Source organism: Passer domesticus, chromosome 6 (genome assembly GCF_036417665.1).
Source record: "Passer domesticus isolate bPasDom1 chromosome 6, bPasDom1.hap1, whole genome shotgun sequence".
NCBI classification, from domain to species: Eukaryota; Metazoa; Chordata; class Aves; order Passeriformes; family Passeridae; genus Passer; species Passer domesticus.
The window spans coordinates 41,462,798-41,482,861 of record NC_087479.1 but is presented as its reverse complement, the minus strand read 5'-3'; the positions used below and the strand labels follow the sequence as shown (position 1 = coordinate 41,482,861).

The following is a 20,064-nucleotide window of genomic DNA, read 5'->3' as shown; positions in this document are numbered from 1 at the left end:
ATCATTATCTAACTTAGTCCTCCTCCTCCAGCACTCCTGTCTTGTTCCTATCCCTTCCGTCCTAACCGTTCACCTCCTGGAATAAGCCAGAGCCATCATTCCCTACCATGTGATGTGTCATGAAGCTCTGTGAGTAATGAATGAGCCCATTACAACTTTACAGTAGAGGAAACAGGTTAATCCTTTGTCAAACCTGTGCACACAGTGTCCTCCTTCCTTGTTACAATTATTCAAGAGGAGATGGCAGTTTCTCATCCACAGCCTTTCAGGTAACCACTGATGCATGCTTAGGACAGAGATAAGTACGACTGCACACAGGCCTTCAGATCCTGTCGCAGGGGAACAAAGATGACAGAAGCTGACAGCAGTGACTAATGCTCTGACCTAACTTTCTTTGAAACAAACCTTTAGAAAATTACAAACCAAAACAAACAACAATTTTAGAAAAAGACCTGTTTCCAGCTCTAAAGGATTAATTTAATTAAGTATAAAACCTAAAACATCGAAAGCTCATTGCTTCTTGAGACAGTTCCCTGTAGTGAGACTGATGTACATTTGAACATTCTGTGGATTCTGTCATCCTGTGAATTCCCATCATATTACATGACATTGATATGAAGAGTAGCCACCATAAAAGTGAAAAATTTGGTTTTTTATTACAGCAAAGAGCACATAACCACAGCATAGAAAAACATAAGAAACAGTATTGTATTGAACAGATACTGCAAGGAAAAGGTCTTTTCAAGAAAGCATTTCTAGAGGGTGTCAGAGCATCATTAGCTGTGTGTGTGTTAACAGTGGAGCCATAACTGAACAAGACATGGGATGCCTTCTTCCAGAAGGTTTGTGTCATGGTCTTTGAGACACTCTGCTTGTCAAAGGAGAGAAGGAATCCCATATTTTAATGCTACCTTGGTAGTCCTCGCTACCAGGGAGGAGAAACATCATGCCAACAAACCAAACATAATGGCACTGATATTTGCCACAAGCATGTGCAAAAAATACCTACTGTATGTTGGTAGTTGTAACAGAATTAAAATGTACACAGAGTTCTAGAAAATCTGGAGTGGAACTCCTGATCAGATTCCTATCAGAATTCCTTCCAAAGAACTTTACAGAAATTCTTTATTTCTCTTTCATAGGCAAATATATAGCTTTCAATTCAGCTGGCTCAGTCTTCAAATAGTGAATGAAATGAATTCTTGTGAGCTGGAAGTGAAATGCACTGTTTAGGCATAGATGAGTGAATGCTCTGCAGGATGAAGCTGAAGAGCTTCTTTTCTAAATAAGAGAAAACGAAACAGATTGATTTTGTATGGGCCTAATGCTGTCAGGAGAATTCTGTACTCTTAGCTCTCAAGTGTATTCAGGGAGTTAAGACTGACAAAACTGGGACACTCACTGGAAAGAATAGTGCTTATTTTGGAAGTGGATGATTTGCTTTTTGTATTACAAAGTGTGTTTTCCTTGATGTGCTGTAGGGTAGCATGAGCAAAACATTATCTGTTACTTCTGTTAGACCAGACCTCAGATACTTAAGAAGGGAGAAAATCAAGCAGAGGAAGAAGAGGTCTCCTCAACTTTGGGATTTGTTCTTGGGCTATCCCAGGCTAAAAACTTTTATCAGACTAAATATCTTGTGCAGTAAGGTAGCATGTCTGTCTTATCTGTTCTCTTGTCCTTGTATTTAATATGAATTTTGAGATGTATTGGCTTGGTGAATGAGGTTTGTTATCTGCGCAAATGCTTTGCATTTTGGCCATTGAGTTGATCTGTTGGACAAGTTGCTATAATTCTGAGCCTTTGTTTTGGTGTACTAAAAAGCTTTCCAAAAGACGCTGGACCTCTTGGGTACAGATTTAGGATAATAATAATTTTTTAAAAGATGCATTCAAAACTTTTCTCTCTACTGTTACAAAGCAAAAATAAAATAAAACACAAAACAACAGACCAAAAGGATAGAATCTGATTTTATAAAAATGAAATATCATCACGAAAAGAACGAGCCAAACAGTGGAAAGAAAGACAGATTTGACACACCTATTCTAACACAGGCATTCTGCTCCAATACACTATCCTGATCTCTTCTGAACATATTTTAACATACCTGATTTCTGGATTGGAATGCACTTAATTTTATGGAGAAGAATATTGAAGTTTAGGCTGAAATATAAAAAAATTATTTGTAAAAATGGAACGAAACAGGTCCTCATAATCAGCTTTTATTGTAAATAACCAATACACAGTACAATAGCATATTAAAGAGAATCTGTAAATGTTTTAAGCTACTTTTAATAAATAAATAAGTGGCTGCCTCAGGCACCATTTTTTAAAAGTCTGATGAATCTTTGAATTCTAGTCCCACATCTGACACTTATTTGATAGATTGCCTTAGAGAAGTCATGTCCACACGTTATGTTTCATCCCCTTAATCTGTAAAATCAGTATGAAAATATTTACTCCCTAGGCTGTTGTGGAAATTAATTAACATTTCCATAGTTATTTAAAGATGTAAAGTGCCAAGTAGCATTATTATTATGTTGCCTCAGTCTACGATTTTTTCAGATATCACAACATGGGTCAGTAGTTAGATGGAAACTTCCAGTGAAATTTAAGGAGTTTGCATGATGTCGTTCTGCAGTATTAAATAATAAAAATGTCCGCTCCAAGTTAATAATAAACAGATCTCCAGTATTTTTATGAGGCATTGTGCTGCCAGGAGTCATTTTTCAATTTGAAAGTAAAATCAAGAAACCCCCTAATATTCTGTGGTTATTAAATACTAATGGAAATTTTCCCATTGATAGAGGGAAGGGTGGTGTTTAAAATGGTTTTCATGATGGGATGCTGTATTTAGTTTCCATTATTTCTGCTTTTCATGGCAGAAAGCATTCTTCATTTGTCATCATTCTTCTGTTTGCCCCTTGAGTGTTTGTCCTCAGAAGTGGCAGCATTTGGTGAAAGGTGATGTCATTTTCTCTCCCTGCTTTCTTAAGTGGCTTCAATGTCCCTCGTGATGAGAGGCACTGCAGCAGAGTAAGCCATTACTAGATATTACTGAAAGCTGTGATGAGGTGAGATTTGAAACAGCTGGTTCTCTTTCTTCTCATACATTCCCTAACACATGCACTAAGGAGTATTATCTTGCAAAATGGAATGGACTTGTTGAAAATGTACTTAATTGAAAGAAATCCAGTAAAAACATAATTTAGTGAGATAATGGCTGTTCTGCTTCTTATTCTTGCAAATAAAGAAGTTTCAAATTCTTATCTGCTGAGTCAGTTGATGAGCTACCCCAGGAAATACTTTATTGACACAATTGCAGCTTACAAGTGTCTATTAGCTCTCCTTAACCTTGAGGATAGGTTGCAAGTAACACATTTTCAGACTCTTCTTCTCACCCAGAAGTCATTTGTAGAACTTCATTTTTATGTCTGAATGATTGTAGCTTCAGTTCACTGTGCCAGGTGACTCAGCTTGCTTGCCTGGGTTGGAGTTCAAGCCTCCAGGTTGGAGTTCAGGCTTTGTCTCATCTACATCCTGCCAACCACATGGCTTCCTCCAGACATGAGCTGGCATGGAAGCCCCGGGGAGTCTGGACTTGAGACACAGCTCCCATTCCTAAGACAGTGCAGCTGTGCTATGAGAAGTTTTCACTCCCAACATCTTTCCAGCTGCAGAGCTTGTTTGCTCTTGAGAACTGGTTAGCAAGGAACACTGTGTTGGCAAACCTAGAGCTGTAGTTTGCTTTGATTTATTAATTAGCTAGATTTGCATGCGATCATTCTCTCTAGATAAGATAAAAGCTTGCTAAAATTTCATTATCTCCCATCAATATGCCTGCCACTTTTGATAAAGTAGTAAATAGAAAAATTAAGAATAAATTAAGGAAAATAAAGGATCATTCAAATTATTTCCATCAGCAGTGGTTTGGAGCTGTGGAATACTTTTCTTACAAAAACCACACACCCAAAATAATAGATTACTTAAAATTCACAATTGAACATAATACTGTTGAGCATGAAATGGAAAATTATCCTACAGTAGCAAGGGAATTAATTAGACACAGCTTCCATCCTGATATGACAATGTTTTGAACTTGGTCTGAACTTGTTTTGCACAAATCTGGATACAGAGTAAAACTTGTCTTTGCTCATAAACATAACTACAGTCAAGCCCAAAATTAGGCCTGAAATTCTGTAGGTATCTGCAGCTCCTGAATTTTCCTGGTATCTTTTGTTTTCAATTCCAGTGCACAATCTCTGTTTTCTATTTAAATCCAGACATTTCTAATGAAAAGCAGAAGTAAGTCAGCATTGCAATGATCCTGTCCTTAGTCCCAGATCTATGTGCTTGTCTCCAGACAATCTCTGGGACCAGCCCTAGACCTCAGTTCATATTGCGAAATTACCCAATACAGGAAATTAAACTTATGGAAAGCTACTTTTGGGGTGTTTTTGAGATTTTTTTTTTCTCTAAAAATAGTTTTCTCCTGAACACATTCACCAGAAGGGCACATGAGCATCATAGCTGGAAGGTGGGGGGAGGAGGAAATAATTTTCCAGGGATTTGAACTTATCTTTATTTAAATCATCATGAAATTAAAACCTGGTAAAAACCTTTATAGCCAGAGATTTCCTCTATTATTAGTGAAAAGGTAAAAGTAGCCTAAATTACTTTATATATCACCCTATATAGGATTTTATTTTTCTTTATTCTTTATAGAGAGATCTTGGAGATATAATTCTCCTAACACAGATGCTACAGTTGTGTTATGGACTAAGTTAAACAAGTAAATTTTGGAATAAATTAGAGTTTTAAATCCAGCTTTTATAAGTACAGATGTTATGACATCACTTTTTCCCAGATTCCTAACCGAAACATAACTGTGCTCAGGGGTGCATGTGGCAATGTCTGTATTTCTCATATACAAAAGTGCTGAATATTTCAATTGCCTTCCATTCTGACTCTGATAACATGATGACTAAATACATATATTATCATATTTTCTGTGTATAACCAAACACTAATATAAGCCTACCTGATTCATTCATACAGAGAAAAGGCCAAGAAGCTTACTAATCTCATGTTATCTTGGACATTAGTATGCTATTATATGGGGGAAATTACCATTAGGTAGTCCTTTGTATTTGAAGATTTCTAGTGCTTTGCAAAGGAAAATACTGCACAGTCCCATAAGGGGAAGATGACATTTATAAGATTAAATAACTACTCCATTTGCCCCTATGTAATGTAGTGTCAGAGAAAGTCATAATTCAGGTATCCTTTATTCCACTCACTCTGACTGCTGTCTTGCATAAGATTGAGTGACTTGCACTTAGGATAAGCACAGAATAGTGTTATGGATACTGTGACAGTACTGAAATAGTCTGTCCTGTCATCTGCAGTCATCTGGCCAGACTGCACCAATTTAAACCCTACAGTGGGTAGGGTTCAAAACCAGTAGGGTTTTTTTCAGAAGTGCCAATGACCACTGTACCCAGTGGATTTCTCTCTCACAATCCTGCAGACAGCAGTAGGATTCACTGACAGAGTCACAAGGCAAATTGATGTTTCCTAAATGCAACACAGGACTTCAAGGCATATATTTCAAAGTAACAGGAAGACTGGTATGTGTGCTGTGTTACCCACATCCAGGGGGTTGAAACACAGTACTTCAGCTGTGACATGCCTGTACCAGCCTTACCAGCTCTTTCTTCTGCCTCTACTGCTCTGTCAGTCTGATCTGTAAGGAAGACAGGACACAGATTTCCCTGTGTAACACAGACATGGTACAATATCAGAGCTCAGATTTTCAGGGGTATGAAAAAGTAATCAGAGGCTAAAGAGCCCATTTGTTAATGTAGAGGAGCATATTCCCCTGCCCCCTCTCCAGGCCGCAGCAGGATCTCAGAAACGCTCGTTAGGCTCAGCCTTGATGAGCAGCACCTGGGCTCAGGGCTCCTGATCGCCTCAGGAACATCGTCTGCTCCCAGAAACTGCTGCTGCCTGACGAGCTCCTGCTTTTTTTATTATCAACACCCTTGGAAACTATTTTTCTTGCCAGAATGGCATAACATCTTTGCTCTTACACTTTCAAAGAAAGTTGCCCAAACCGTGGCCAGGGTGAAACATTGTTATGACCGAGGCCGTGGCTTGCGGCCTGTGGACAGCGATCCAAAATGAGGCCCTTGGAGCTCTCCGGGACTGCGGTGAGGGTGATGAGCCACCTCCCGCTGCGGGGACAGCTCCTGGAGCCAGCGAGCTCCTGTTTGCTGTGCTCAGAGGTTGCTGAACGACCATGGATCCTGGGCTGAAATCCCCACTCCTCCGGCCCTTCAGGAGACACAAAGGCATCCAAGGTGAGCATTTCACTGCCTTCCAGGGGAGTTTGTCACAGGTACCTGGCACTGACTCTTCATGTCTGTGTGCATACAAGGATGCAAATGCTATGGCAGACATGGGAGAAACACTGCTGTCTTAGAGGTTTGAGTGCTTTGGATATCTAAGTGACTTAGGCCTGAAAAGAAGTTATCAGCTAAGTTAAACGCTGGTAAAGTCTTGTTCCTTTGCTAAATTGTTAAGTTATAAGTTAAGTTTTGTTAAGTTTGAGTGCTGTTAAACTTTTTTGCCATATTCCTTCTTATCCTTGCCACTCCTACCCTTTTGTCACACACACACACACACACACACAGAGTTCTTGGTTAATTTCAATTTGGATTGATTTACTGGATTTTGTTTGTAGCTCTTTTTTTCCCTTGGTGTACCTTAACCTAGTAAGCAGTAGAGTGAACTTTGCCAATGAACTCTGTTGTACTGTTGCTTGGTATTAAATCTGGTTTTTACTATAACTTGCTGGTGATTAATTAAGTGATCTCAGCAGTTTGTTCATAACAGTCAAGGCTAGAATACACCTGGCTAGGTGATGTTTGAGGGATTTCCTTATCTAGGATATTGTCTTACTCTTCTGAAAGCACCTCTCCAGCACTCAGTTTTGTGTTAACCTCACAAGAAAGAAACAGGATTATGCACTATGCATAATCTTCATATAAGTTAGTAATACATAGTCTTCGCACAAATTAGTACTTCCAACACTCCATCAGAAAAATTCTTTACAAATTTCCCTATATACTTAATACCAATGCTGTTTTAATGAGAAATCTAAATTAATTCTGGTTTCTTACATGGCACTAAGATAGCTTTTACACCAGAGATACTATTACCTTGTGATATTTTATAGAACTGTGGTGGTTTGTACACACCTATCTGAAAGTGATAAAACCTCCCTATAAATCAATTTTTTTTTTTCATTTTACTATCACATGTAAATTGTGGCCTTGCAAAGTACTTAAGGAAAAGCATCCTAATGACAACATTTTATCAGCTTTTTCTCTCTTGGGAGTTAATAGAACGATGTAGAGTCTAATGCTTAAGTCTATGGCAACAGTGCTTTTTATTCCCCTAGAAACACATTATAGACTCATCCCAGGTCTAAGCATATCTCTCCCAGTGGTTATCGTCAAGTGTTCCCATATTACCAAGTCTTAATAACTTTTGTAAAGCATTGCTCTACAGTTCATTGATGCACACTGCAGGTATCATGAGTAACTGCAACTCTGAAAGAGAGGCATTCTGTCTCATTTACTTCACCTGCTTGTTTTGTTAGTAATGCATTTCATCCCCAGATTCCTGTCTCAGCGTTTCTACTGTAATAGGGGAGGGGATGAAGTTATGGTATGACCAAAGTCATGCCTTATTGTCATATTCAAGAAAATGGTCTTGACCATAGTCTGATAAAGACAAAGTGGTGGGGAATTGGGATCTTTGTGCCACAATGCTGATAGGATTTAGGCCTAAACAACATATGATAGTATTGGCTTTTTGGGAAAGCAGTTTGGAGTAGCCCTCAGGATGTTCTAAACAGGTGCAGTCATGCTGGTGGCCTGCAGGCCAAATCTCACCTTACCATACTCCGTCCAACATCTTGTCTTTTCCTCAGAGGAAGGAGGGAAAAGCTTTGTGTCAGACATTAATATTTTCTCCTGTGATAACCAACATTTCTGTATCACTCTGAAATGAGACCATTTCCAATGTCAAGCACCAGTCCCTGTGTCTGTCAGGCTTGGCCCACCTTGTCAGCAGGTGATATTTTAGAGCTTAGCACTAGTCCAGTATGGAGAGGATCTAAGCGACATTTCCCTCCTATCACTGCCTGGCTGTAGCTAAGGAGGTGGGCACAGCCTTTAGCACTGGCACACAATTTCACAGCCCAATTACAAGCTGACTCAAGGGAATATGACTAGCAAGTGTGATGTTTGCTATTTGGCATATCTGTCAAAGTCTTATGGATATTTCTTGGCATTTGTCCAGTTGCCTCCTTAATGTCTTATGACATGTGTTCCCAAAGAGGCTGGATGGTATGTTTACATCTCCCTGGCCAGAAAATGAGCACCAAAGCAGATATTCCAAAACTGACTTTATTAAGCAGTGCAAGCCAAATAGTTTAGAAATCATTTCATTTCCATGCCTTGTTTTCTTTACGATTTCTTTTTTATGATGCGCAGTGCTTGCTTTAAACAGGTGCAGAACTGCCAAGGGACCAGGAAGGCTGCAGTCTCTCTTTAAAACACCCTGTGCATCAGGCATTCTAGCTACATCTTATGGTAGAAAATGTAATGAGGGCAGGAACATTCCAAGATACTGATGCCAACTGGCAAAGGATGTCCCATGCCTCTGCTGGTTTATTCTGTGAGCTTCTGAAACAGGGTGATGCATGCAAACTGCTTATTGAGAATAAGCAAAGCTCAGGAATAATTTGGCAAACTGCTATTTGGCATGGGCCAAATGCCAGGTGCCACTCTAGCAAGCAAGCTTCAATGCCCTTGGAATTTACCAAGATTTATTAGCAGAGGCAGTTTTTACGAAGAGCTTGCAACATTTCATAGTTTCTCATGTTTACCATCCCAAAAGTTCTGCCTGCAGCTCTACCAGTGAAAGGAGATCCCCATTAAAGGCCAGGGTGATGTGGACATGTAGATCCACAGACCTGCACTTTGAAAAAGCACTTTGAATTTCTGTATTACCTCTCTTCTTCAGCATCTCCAAAAAGTATCAGTGTAGCAACAGGAAGTTGCTGGGTGTTGTTTGTCCTACCTTAGATAATGGATAGGTGTTCTTAGTGCACATGTGAAAGCACTATCAGCATTGAGTTTCAGTTTGCCACAACGTACTCATAGCCACAGCCCTTCTCTATAAGAAAAAATTACATCAGGCAAATATAGCTTGGTCATGAGAGTCAGTCTGGTTTGTGTATTTTGAACATGCAAGTATGTGAAGAGCATGTGTTGAAAACATGAAAAGTAGTTGCTTAGGTGCAAAAAATAAATTTCCTTGAAGAGACTTTCCAGTCTTCCTTTTAAGTAAGCTCAGAACACAAGGAGTCCATTTAAATTAATAGCTAAAATCAGAAAATCAAAATGAGGAATTACAACCTCATTTACAGGATGTTTTTGATTGCCTCTGTTGAGGGCTTTTTCTGAACAGGCAAGTTCTAGGGCCATGCATTAAGCAGACCTATGTGCTTTCTCTTTTGATTCTAACAGCATCAGTATGATTTAAGAGATTATTTTATAAAGCAAAATAATTAAAGGTGTTGCAGGACATTTTAACATAAAAATAATTTTATTGTTCCATCAAATACAGAAAGTAAGCACTTCAGTTAGTATTGTCTAATTTTTCCTTTCCACGTTGTTGCCAAACACTGAAACTCTTCTACGACTTCTGCACCCCAGATCCTGCTGCCTCTAAGACTTGCAAGCCTAGGGTCCTATTTGTGACATAGCTTCTCAAGCCAGATTCATTTCAGTGTTAAAGCATTCTGCAGTTTTAATTCACTACAGCAATGTACTGCCTATCAAGTCAATCAGATGGTGTTCCTTGGTGCTGCTAATTCACTGAGTAGGGGTGGGTTCATCATATGGGGTCCTGTGAGCCCCAGGCTAAAGGCATGAGCAAAGCAGGCTGTGGATTAGGACAGCAGACCATTGAGAGCAGCAAATAGTCACATTCCAGCTGTTTCCTTTGCAATGTCTTTTGTCAGCCTCAGAATTAATTCCTGATGCCAGCAGTAGGATTGGATAACATTTAGAGGTAGTGATGTTGTGTGGAATATTCCTTCCCAACAGCACCAGTAATTACTGTACCCCCTCTCTACAGACCATCACTCCAGCAGCTCTAAGAGCAATTCACCCACCACAGCTCTCAACTTACACAGCCCACTCTCCTCTTCCCCTGCCTGCAGCATCCCAGCTGCTCACCGTGGAAGCAGCAAAAACAAATAATGGCATTATTAAGTAATGACAATGGAAGTAATGGCATGGCTGAGAACCTCTTCCTCTCTGCCAGCAGGCAGCAATATATGTAATGGAAAAGAAACTACATGGTAGTTGCTTTCATACCCATTTCACTGTTTCAAGCTGCTTTGAATTTGGATGTTTGCAAGATATATTCTTCATAAAACACTCAAGAAGTACAGGCATTGTGCCTGTTGCACATTATATATGATGGATGCTGAGGCCAGTTTTACTGCGTGCACAAGGGAAACCCAACCGTTGTGCTGATCCCCAGTGCTGCATTGAAGGTGACTGGTTTGAGCTAGAGTCTCATTCTCACCAACTCAGTCTATTTGTCTCTTCTCACATACTTTCTCCGGGATTGCCAATTTGTTGCCCCCTTAATAAGAAAATAGTAAATGAAAAATTATTACAAGTAATGCTTTTCCGGATTGCTTAATTAATAACTATGTTTGTATGAAAGAAAGTAATGGCAGAAAAATTAATACACTGTAGCTTTTTATATAATTTCATTTTGGGGGCAGCTTGGGCTGAGTTTCAGATCCATGCTCTGAGCGCTGAAATGGTTAAATAACTAAAAAGATACGAGTAGATTTCAGGCACTACAGACTGAATTCATTCTGCAGTGATTATTAAGTATGTTTGCCAAAAACCTTGCTTTGCCCTCTAAACTCATGCATCCTATTATACCTGCAGTCAGTAACTACTCTTTCTAAAGCTGTGAAGGCAGGAATCACCCCTGACAAATGATGACAGATTGTCCCCATGAGGCGATCAAGGACTCCGACGGGAATCGGTCTTTCACAGCCCTGTCACCAAAAGACAAAAATTGTTCACTGCTCCTGACTCCTGTCTCAGCTCTCCTGGACAAAAGGAACTGCAGGATGGAGTATGGTTTTTTGCATTTATATATTGTTTCGATTTACAGAAAAGCCCCTTTTCTTTGCTCTATTTCCACAATAACTGCAAATGAGACTGTACCAAGATGAATCTCTGAACCAGAAAAAAAGCAGTGTAATAATAGACAGCAGGCACTACATTTAATTACACAGTCACATCATAATCTGAAGCAGAAATCAAAGCAGCCCAGTGAGAAAGCCTAACTGCTTTGCCTACTAAAGATTGAATATTGTTCATAAGATGTTAAATAGGACACCAATGGCTTTTCTGAAGTAGGCAACTATCCACAGAGAGTAGAATTATAACTAACAGGCTCATTGTACGTCAAAATTTAGTGACGATTTGGTGACAGTGGCTGCGATATGTGGTGAAGTGGTGATGACTCAGGTTTTTTTCCAAACCCCGTCTGCTATCAGATTGGGGTATAAACAATTGCCTTTTATTTTGGTTAATAGGAAAAATCTTTCCAGTCACTAAGTAGATGGGGGGTTTGGGAACGGATGATAAAACACAGAGCAGAAAGCTTTCAAGAAAATGGGAAGTTACTATCCAAGGAAAAGGTAGAAAATGAGAAGAAACTATTTTTAATACATATGAAACCAAGAGGCTTTTATATGCCTGAGTTATTATTGAAATCTGCCTGGATGTGATTACAGGGAGCTGTTGTTTCATGAACGATTTTTAATCCTGTTGGCTGAGTCAGACAGGGTGTAAATTTGCAAGTCGATTTGTATGCAGATCACCCTGCTGCCTTGGTATTGATTTGAAAGATGCAGGAGGAATGTTCCCTGCTTTATAAGGAAATCGACTGAAAAGAAAAAAATAGATGCTCTGAGTCCCAAGAGGTTTTGTTAAAATCTGCTAGAGGAGACATTGTATGTCATTCCAGGAACTGGAAGAAACTGTATCCAAGATGCTTCAGCTTAAATGTAGAGCTGTTGACATCTGGTATGATGGTTATGGATGCAAAGGGCGCTAGACTAATCCATTTGTTTTTCACCTTTGATGGCACTGGTTTGACCCACAGTGTCTGTCACAGTGTAATGACCCAAATGAATCCTCTTTTTGAAATCACTTTTAGTCACTTCATCTAGCAGCTCCTCTTTTAAAACCACAGCACAATATCACACAAATGTAGGCTGTCAGTGTTCAGAGTGAAATGGCAGAGGCTGAGTTCTCTGGCAAAAAATAAAATGCACTGGCTGATGTCACAGACCCAACAATACTGGAGCAGTAGAACTACTAGCTCTCCTGGTTCAGGGCAGGAGTGCAGATTGCTGAAGCATCAGGGATATAGTGACTCTCCCAATCTTTTCCCTTAACCAGATTTTAAGAAACTTTTACTTTCGTAAACAGTATAATTGTCAGATATTCTATTAAAAATGAGAACTAAAGAAGAACTACAATTCTGATAAATTTACTTTACTCACATCCAGGTTCTACTATGTTATTCTCCACCTCCAAGGCTGTACAGTGTGCATGGTAGAAAGGCCTTGGACTACTTTAAGAGCTCAGGTGTCCCCAGTGCTACCCCTTTAAAGCAAATGGAGCTGTACAGGTACAGACAATCCAGTATCTGAACTAAGGGTCTGAATAATCTATTTCCAGACATATATCATGGATTTCAGAATATCCCTGGTCCAAACTTAGACAGGTTAATCATATCAGCAACTTTAATAAAATTATTAAAATACAGACACTGGGGATTTTTCCATCTATGTAAATGGCCAAAGACACAGTGAGCACTAAAATAACACACAGGACAAAAATAAAATAATAGATACTGCAAGTATATGTTTCATGCAAAGTGCCCATTTCATGCATGAGATGACAAACAAAATTGTAGTGGCAAGGCAAAGATTAAGAGAAAATTCTGATGCAATGAGCTGTGCAAAGGAGGCAATTCCAGCGATTCTAGTTATTTTTACTACAGATTCACAAAAAAAAAAAAAAAAAAAAAAAAAAAAAAAAAAAAAAACACAAAGGTAAACCTATTGAAAACTCAGAAGACAATTTTTAAAGAGGTAACAAAGAAGGTTTTTTAACCCAGAACACAAGGAGAAGTTGCAGGCACTGAATATTAGTCCAGTTGTGTAGTATTTAAAAAGAACAATATAATATATAACAAATAATAACAAATAACATAGAAAATTATCAAAGAATCACAGAATAATGAGGTTGGAAGAGACCTCTAAGACCATCAAGCCCAACCTATGCCCTAACACCTCAACTAGATCATTGCACAAAGTGCCATGTCCAGTCTTTTTTTAAACACATCCAGAGATGGTGATTCTACCACTCCCCTGGTAAGAGCATCCCAGTGCTTTATTATTCTTTCGGTGAAAGTTTTTTTGCTAATATCCAACCTATACCTTCCCTGATGTAGCTTGAGACTGTGTCCTCTTGTTCTGTCAGTTGCTGCCCAGTGGAAGAGACCAACCCCCACCTGTCCACAACCCCCCTTCAGGAAGTTGTACAGAGCAATAAGGTCACCTCTAAGCCTCCTCTTCTCCAGGCTAAACAACTCCATCTCTTTGAAACATTCCTCACATGGCTTGTGTTCCAAGCCGCTGACCAGCCTTTTTGCCCTCCTCTGGATGAGCTCAAGCATCTCAACATCCTTCCTAAACTGAGGGGTCCAGAACTGGACACAGTATTCAAGATGGGGTCTCACCAGCACCAAGTACAGGGGAAGAATTACCTCCCTGCTCCTACTGGCCACACAATTCCTTTTTCTCCTGTTGCAACCAGAACACACCCAGAGCACTGCAGCCCAGTCCAGATTGTCTAACAATCTCTTGCACTGGATTCTCAGGTTATCTATGCCCAATGTAAATGCAGGACTGCAAGTGTAATGAACTGTTCAATCTTGTCAGCCTGTACAGTATTGAAGCAGATGAATAATGGGTCTTTCTGAAGATGGTAGTATCACAAAACATGGGCTGTTTTCAGAGGTCAGGAAGGAGGAGTTCTAGTTAGATTTATCAGGATAGACAGTTATTAGATCCTTAGCAATCCTTCAGATGCACATCATTGCATTAAGAATAACCTGTTGCTCTTTTCTGCATACAGAATTTCTTGTACATAGGGGTTTTTTTAATTCATTGTTCAACTGACATGAGACCTTTAGTTGTGCCTATCCTCAGAAAATTGTCTGCGTAAAGCAGCCTGTGGCTCCACAACAATCTCTGGGAGGCAAGAACTCCTGCTCTATATATAATTTTCAGAATTTTCAATAGCATGAAATTCTTTCCAAGAGGCTGTACCTGTGTGTAAAGATTTGTCACAGTCACTGATGCCGATGCATTGATCTTCCATCTTATATGCAATGCAAACGAAACAATAATGTCAATGTAAAAGATTTTAAACCATTAAAAACATGTGGTGGAAGTGTCTTGACTATCTCTCCCCTAACAATCTGCACACATTTTCTGTGATTGCAGGGCCCCTGTATGCTTTGGTTCCAAACTGTTCCTTCTCAGCTGCATTTCTGCTCTGAATATTTAGTATTTATTTTAAACCCACTCTGGAATGGGAACTTCAGGGATATTGGTGGTAACTCTAGAAATCTTCCTTGACTTTCCACATCTTCTCCTTAGAGACACATTGTTTGACATGGATACAGGCTGTCATAATTCAATATGACACACCAAATCATCCCATGTAGCTTTAACTCTCTAATTCTCAACAGTGCCTAACTCTTCACCTTTAGGGATGCAAATTAATTAAACTCTTTTAAACTTCCCCCCCCTCACTATTTCCATAGGTGTTCACACAGTTCTTCCAATAGATGTTATCCTTCAGGTGACCCAAACCATAGGGGACAGTTAGTCTCATTTTCTGTGCAAATTGTATTGAACCTAGTACAAGAGCTCAGTTTAATATAGAGACTGGCATGAAAAAAGGGTTTGTATTATAACATGCATAGAAGGGAGAGAGAAAGAAGGAAGAAAAACTATTTAAGCAAGACCTTGTTTGTTTTCAAACAATAAGTTACCATAATTAAAATTATGGAAAAATGCAGAATCTACCTTAGTAGAATAATACACTATGACTATATAGTGTATATGTTTAAGGGTCAAGTCTTAATATTCTCACCCATTGTAAATAATGTGTCCCTCATATGCATGCCTTGGGAATCATGGCAACTAAGGCTTCACAAGTGTTAGTTATGTCAGGGTTCATAGCTCTTGGATTAGACATCACTCTCTTCTACTCAACTACGTGCTGAGCAATCCTACAGGATTTTCATAGATGTTTGCTTAGTATCCCCAGAGCTTAAAGCTGTCTATCTGTATGTTCACAGTCAATTTCTTTATATGCAACTTCGTCATAGCTCTTTCACCCACCTGCAGTGAAACAGAATGAAAAGGAGCCAGGTCAGTATGACAATAAAGTATGACACCCTGATCTGATGGAAATCCTCTCCCAGTTTCATTTTTCTGGATATCTTATTGTCTGTTCAACTGTTTGTAAAAGTTTTATATGTAGTCCACAGTTCACCTCAATCATTTTGTCTGCCATGGGTCTTTTCCTCCTTTTTGGTCTGTAGCAGTCATCTTCTTTCCAAACACAAGCAAATGATAATTTGAGACCTAGAAACAAATCAAATTTAATCATTTTAGCTATGTCCTGTAAGACTTGATCCAGCAGAATCAAGTCAGTCACGTTCAGGTAGACTATTCACCTCTATGGACTAGTGCATCAGCAAAATCTGTCACTCAGCCTTGAAAACAAAAGCAAAAACTATCTTAGTTGTAAAAAAATTAAGCAATTTTTTTCTGTCCCTAATTTGTTTTAATGACTACATCATAGCAACATTAAAAACTCAGAATTCAGGCTATCATAACCAGCCAATGCAGATAGATGTTTGTGATAAATGTCATATGGGTAATTAAGTTTATGCATGAATAATTTGCTATATCATCTGGGGGGACTGTGGCATTTCTTGGATGACATGTAAAATTAAGTCCTGGACATCTCAGAGTTCTATTCAGAAATATCTAGCCATAGTCTTTAGGAAAGCTTCTGACAGTTCCTTCCCTCATAGCATCCTAAGATTTTGTGGCAATTTTAGCTGGGTGCAGAATTGATTTGCAGATTCTAGCCATCAACTTCCATTACTGTGTGTTGCTAAAAGCAGAGCGGAAGATCCCTCTGCACAAGTGGGTAAATTTTTTTTAGGATTTTTTGTGGGTATTTTATGTGGGGCTTGGTTTTGATCTCACAAGCTGTATTTTTAACTCTTCCAATTAGAGAAGAATATCTTCTTCTCTCCACTTTCCTGAGTGAGATCACACCAAATTGCAAAGTATTTAAGTCTTATATTTGTGAATGAAATGTAAATAAAAAAGATATGGGTAAGGTTGAGTGATTCTCAAACTAGTTTTGTCTTAATCAGCAGTGATATGCTTTTTTTTACCTAGAGAGTTACAGTGGAGGGTTTCATTCAGCATGACTAAAGGCAGCTGAATCAGTCCCCATCCTGTCTCTTCAGCAAACAGACAGATAGATATACAGTAGCTGTTTGTGATTCCACAGCTGGTTTCACTGTGTTAAAATTCCTATTTAACTGAAAGAAAATGGATATCGACCTGTATTAGCCTGATTGCATGTCAGGTTCTGCACTCAGTTTGAATTATTAGGAAATAGCCAAGGAAAACTGATTGTATTTTAAAGGTCCTGTGAAAAGTTTTAGAGTTGTACATTAGGAAATGGTGTTAAGCAAATGAGAACTAATAGTTTTCAGCAGCATACGTAATCATCCATTCTGCCTTACCTCTTCAAAGCACACTAATTTTCTCTGAATAGGTACAATAAACAAAAGCTTTGGAGTGCTGTTAGCAGCTGCATAAGATTCACAGCAAGACACAACACATTTTCCAGCACTCAAGAGATTCATCTTGCTGTGCTACAGATCTCAAGACCAAAGATATTGGAAGCTAGGTATCACAAAACTGGCCAGACATGAGCACCAAAATTGGCTTCTAATACTGGAAAAATTGCAGTGGAAAGTCAGTGTGGTGTTCCCCAGTTGTGAATTACAAAAGAACAAAGCCCCTCGTCCATCCTCCAGCACTGAGCCATAGGTGTCCTGGCAGAGCCAAACAAACGCCAAGCCACAGCTGTGTCTGCTGAGTGCAGCACCATAGTACCAGGAGCATGTTTTCCAGGCTGGTACCAGCACCCTAGGCCAGACAACTAAGTTTTGTAGAAGAGACTTGTGATACTAAGCAACTGGTTTATAACAAAGCAAATTAAATTAAATGGTAAAAAATCTGAAGTCACATGTAAGGAGAAAAGAGTGCACAATGACTGTCTCTAAACTATCATTTTTCTTAACATTCACAGAAGACACACTGGAATTATTGTGGATAGATGTTTGAAAGTATCAGCTTCATGCCCAGCAAGAGGATAAATTTGGTGTAAAATAGGATTAAATATAAAAAGAAAAAAAAACATTATATTATGACTCATGTGAAAGAAAACATAGAGAGGAAAAATTAATATTGTTTAACTATGTGTAAATCCTTTTCCACACATACCTTGAGTACAGTTTTGATCACCATATCTTGAATAGACTGTAACACAGCAGCACAGGGAAGAGCAAAGATGCCTGGGGTTATTGAAAGGCTTGTATATATTTAATAAAAGAACACTTCAGTGAGGAGAACAGATGACACAAAAATGGCAAAATACAAAGAGGCAAATACTGTTCTGAACTGGCTGTACTCTTACATTCATTCTTCAACTCATCTTCCCCCACTGGTCACTGTCAGAGGCAGTAATAATGAGCTTAGTGATCTTAGGAGACTTTTTCTCTGTCCTGCAAAAAAGTTTTTATGGTATTTTATGATTTTTACACTTTTATCTATCTCAAGATAATTAAAATTGTCTCTAACAACTTAAATATCCTGGCAAACTGAGACAGGCTCTTGAGTATTCAGAGACATCCAAATTCTGGATATTTCTGAAAATTCCATCAACAACCAAAAAAAGAGTAGCCACTTGGTTTTCACTCTGATGTCTACATTGCTATTCAAGCCAGGAGACAAAAGCATGTCCAATCAGCAAAACTGTCCTCAAACTACAGCCATATGTCATTCACCAAAAGTTTGAGGAATATCTCATATTCACTCAGAGGTGTATACAGAGGCATGCAAATTTCTTATCACTGTTTCCTAGCATTTGCCAAGAGGCAGTATGTCAAATAAATAATTTAGTCTGGCTGAGGCACCACAGGAAAACAAAGCCATCAGTCATCTCAGCTACATTATTGATCACCAATAACAAGATACTTGCTAAGACAAATGGTTCTGTTATTATACTAGTGAATTTTAGTCTGCCCTGACTAAATAAATCATATTGAACTGTTTGTTGTTTTAAGATGTCCAAACATTTCTGTAATAATTTTTACCTTTCATTCTATTCAACCATCTATAGAATATCTGTATATATCTATTGTTTGTTTGTCTACAGTCTTTTTCTAAATGCACCTGTGTATTTATCTTATAAAGGTAGGTAAGGAATTTCATGTCTGTATATGTAATTTTTATACCTACAAAATTTTCTTGTCAGTTTAGTTGCAGAGGAAAATGTGAACAAGGTGATTATGCAAGTCAAGCACTCTATCAACTCTCAATAACAAACGTTTTTCTTCTCCCTTATGTTATTGGAGCTTGTAGGCTCTCGTATCAGGTGTTATGATATAATTATTTTTACTTTAAATATAGCTTTTCTTCATTGTCCACATGTGACTATAGTAACAGCAGTGTCCAGGGGTTCTTAGTAGTTCTATTCCACAAAAAGTGCTTCAGTATCTCAGAATATCCTTCTTCTTCTCACTTTCCACAGAGTATCTGATAGCTCAGAATTTGACAGACCTATGCAGAGTGCTATGTGCTCCTCTCAGCTGCCCAGACCATACCCTGGAGGAAAGTGAAGGCTGAGGGTTCACTCTCCTCAGTGAATCTAACCACTTCCAGAGATACCAGGAGGAGGACTTGTTCCTCAGCCTCTCGAGGGTCAAATGCTGTTTGCAAGATGCTGTTCTGTCACAGCAATCCAGAGAGAGGTTCTCCACACCTTGTGGATGTGGGGAGGTTAAATTTGCTGCCAAAGCATGGGCTGAGAATGGCTCTTGCAAATCCTGAACCCCTGAGCTTTCTACATAATTTTCTTTCCCTAAGGTTTTATAAACTCTGGAACTAATCTTCACCAGAATATTTATTTCATGTTAAATCTTGGCAGTTAACTTGGAATAACTAAGTATTTTAAAGGTTTATTTTAGGCATTCTTCAGAGACCTAAAACCAGCTGAAAACATACTTACTCAAAAGTCAGAAGTCTCTGAAACAAGAAATATAAACTCAATAGAAATACAGAACACATTTTAGATTTTTAAGCACTTCCAGAAGTTAATGAATGCTATTACAACATTAAAAACTGATGTCTGCAAATTTTAACAGTATTTTGAGTTTTCTTAGGACTCCAAATTCTCTTTTACTTATCAAAAAGAGGAACAGTTATAGATGATACCTGATTCTTAATTTGTTTTAAATTGATTATATGCTCTTATTCTCTAGGTGACCCAAGCTGAGCAGTTCCTTTTTATTTCTTCTCATTAGAAATCCCTATGGAAACCAGTAAGATTGCTACAAACAAAAGAAAACCTTTGCTTGAAATTCTCTCCAGGTTTTCTTTCACATCTCCATCTAAAACATCCTTGGTGGCCTTTTAATGCTCTTGAAGTCAATGGTTCAATTCACATTTCAGTGAACCTAGTGCTGCTAATTGATATTACTGAAAGATGT

The 20,064-nt window shown here is 38.7% G+C and overlaps 2 long non-coding RNA genes across 5 annotated transcripts in view; one reads left to right on the top strand and one right to left on the bottom strand.

Annotated features, from left to right (window-relative positions):
- Positions 1-20,064, top strand: part of LOC135303301 (uncharacterized) — a 264,506-nt gene that overhangs the window by 87,285 nt on the left and 157,157 nt on the right. The window lies entirely within an intron of this gene.
- LOC135303302 (uncharacterized) lies at positions 198-5,890 on the bottom strand. The gene is made up of 3 exons (XR_010364757.1): positions 5,708-5,890; positions 2,108-2,163; positions 198-329 (listed from the first exon to the last, which is right to left on the bottom strand). It is a non-coding gene; the product is annotated as an uncharacterized LOC135303302 (long non-coding RNA).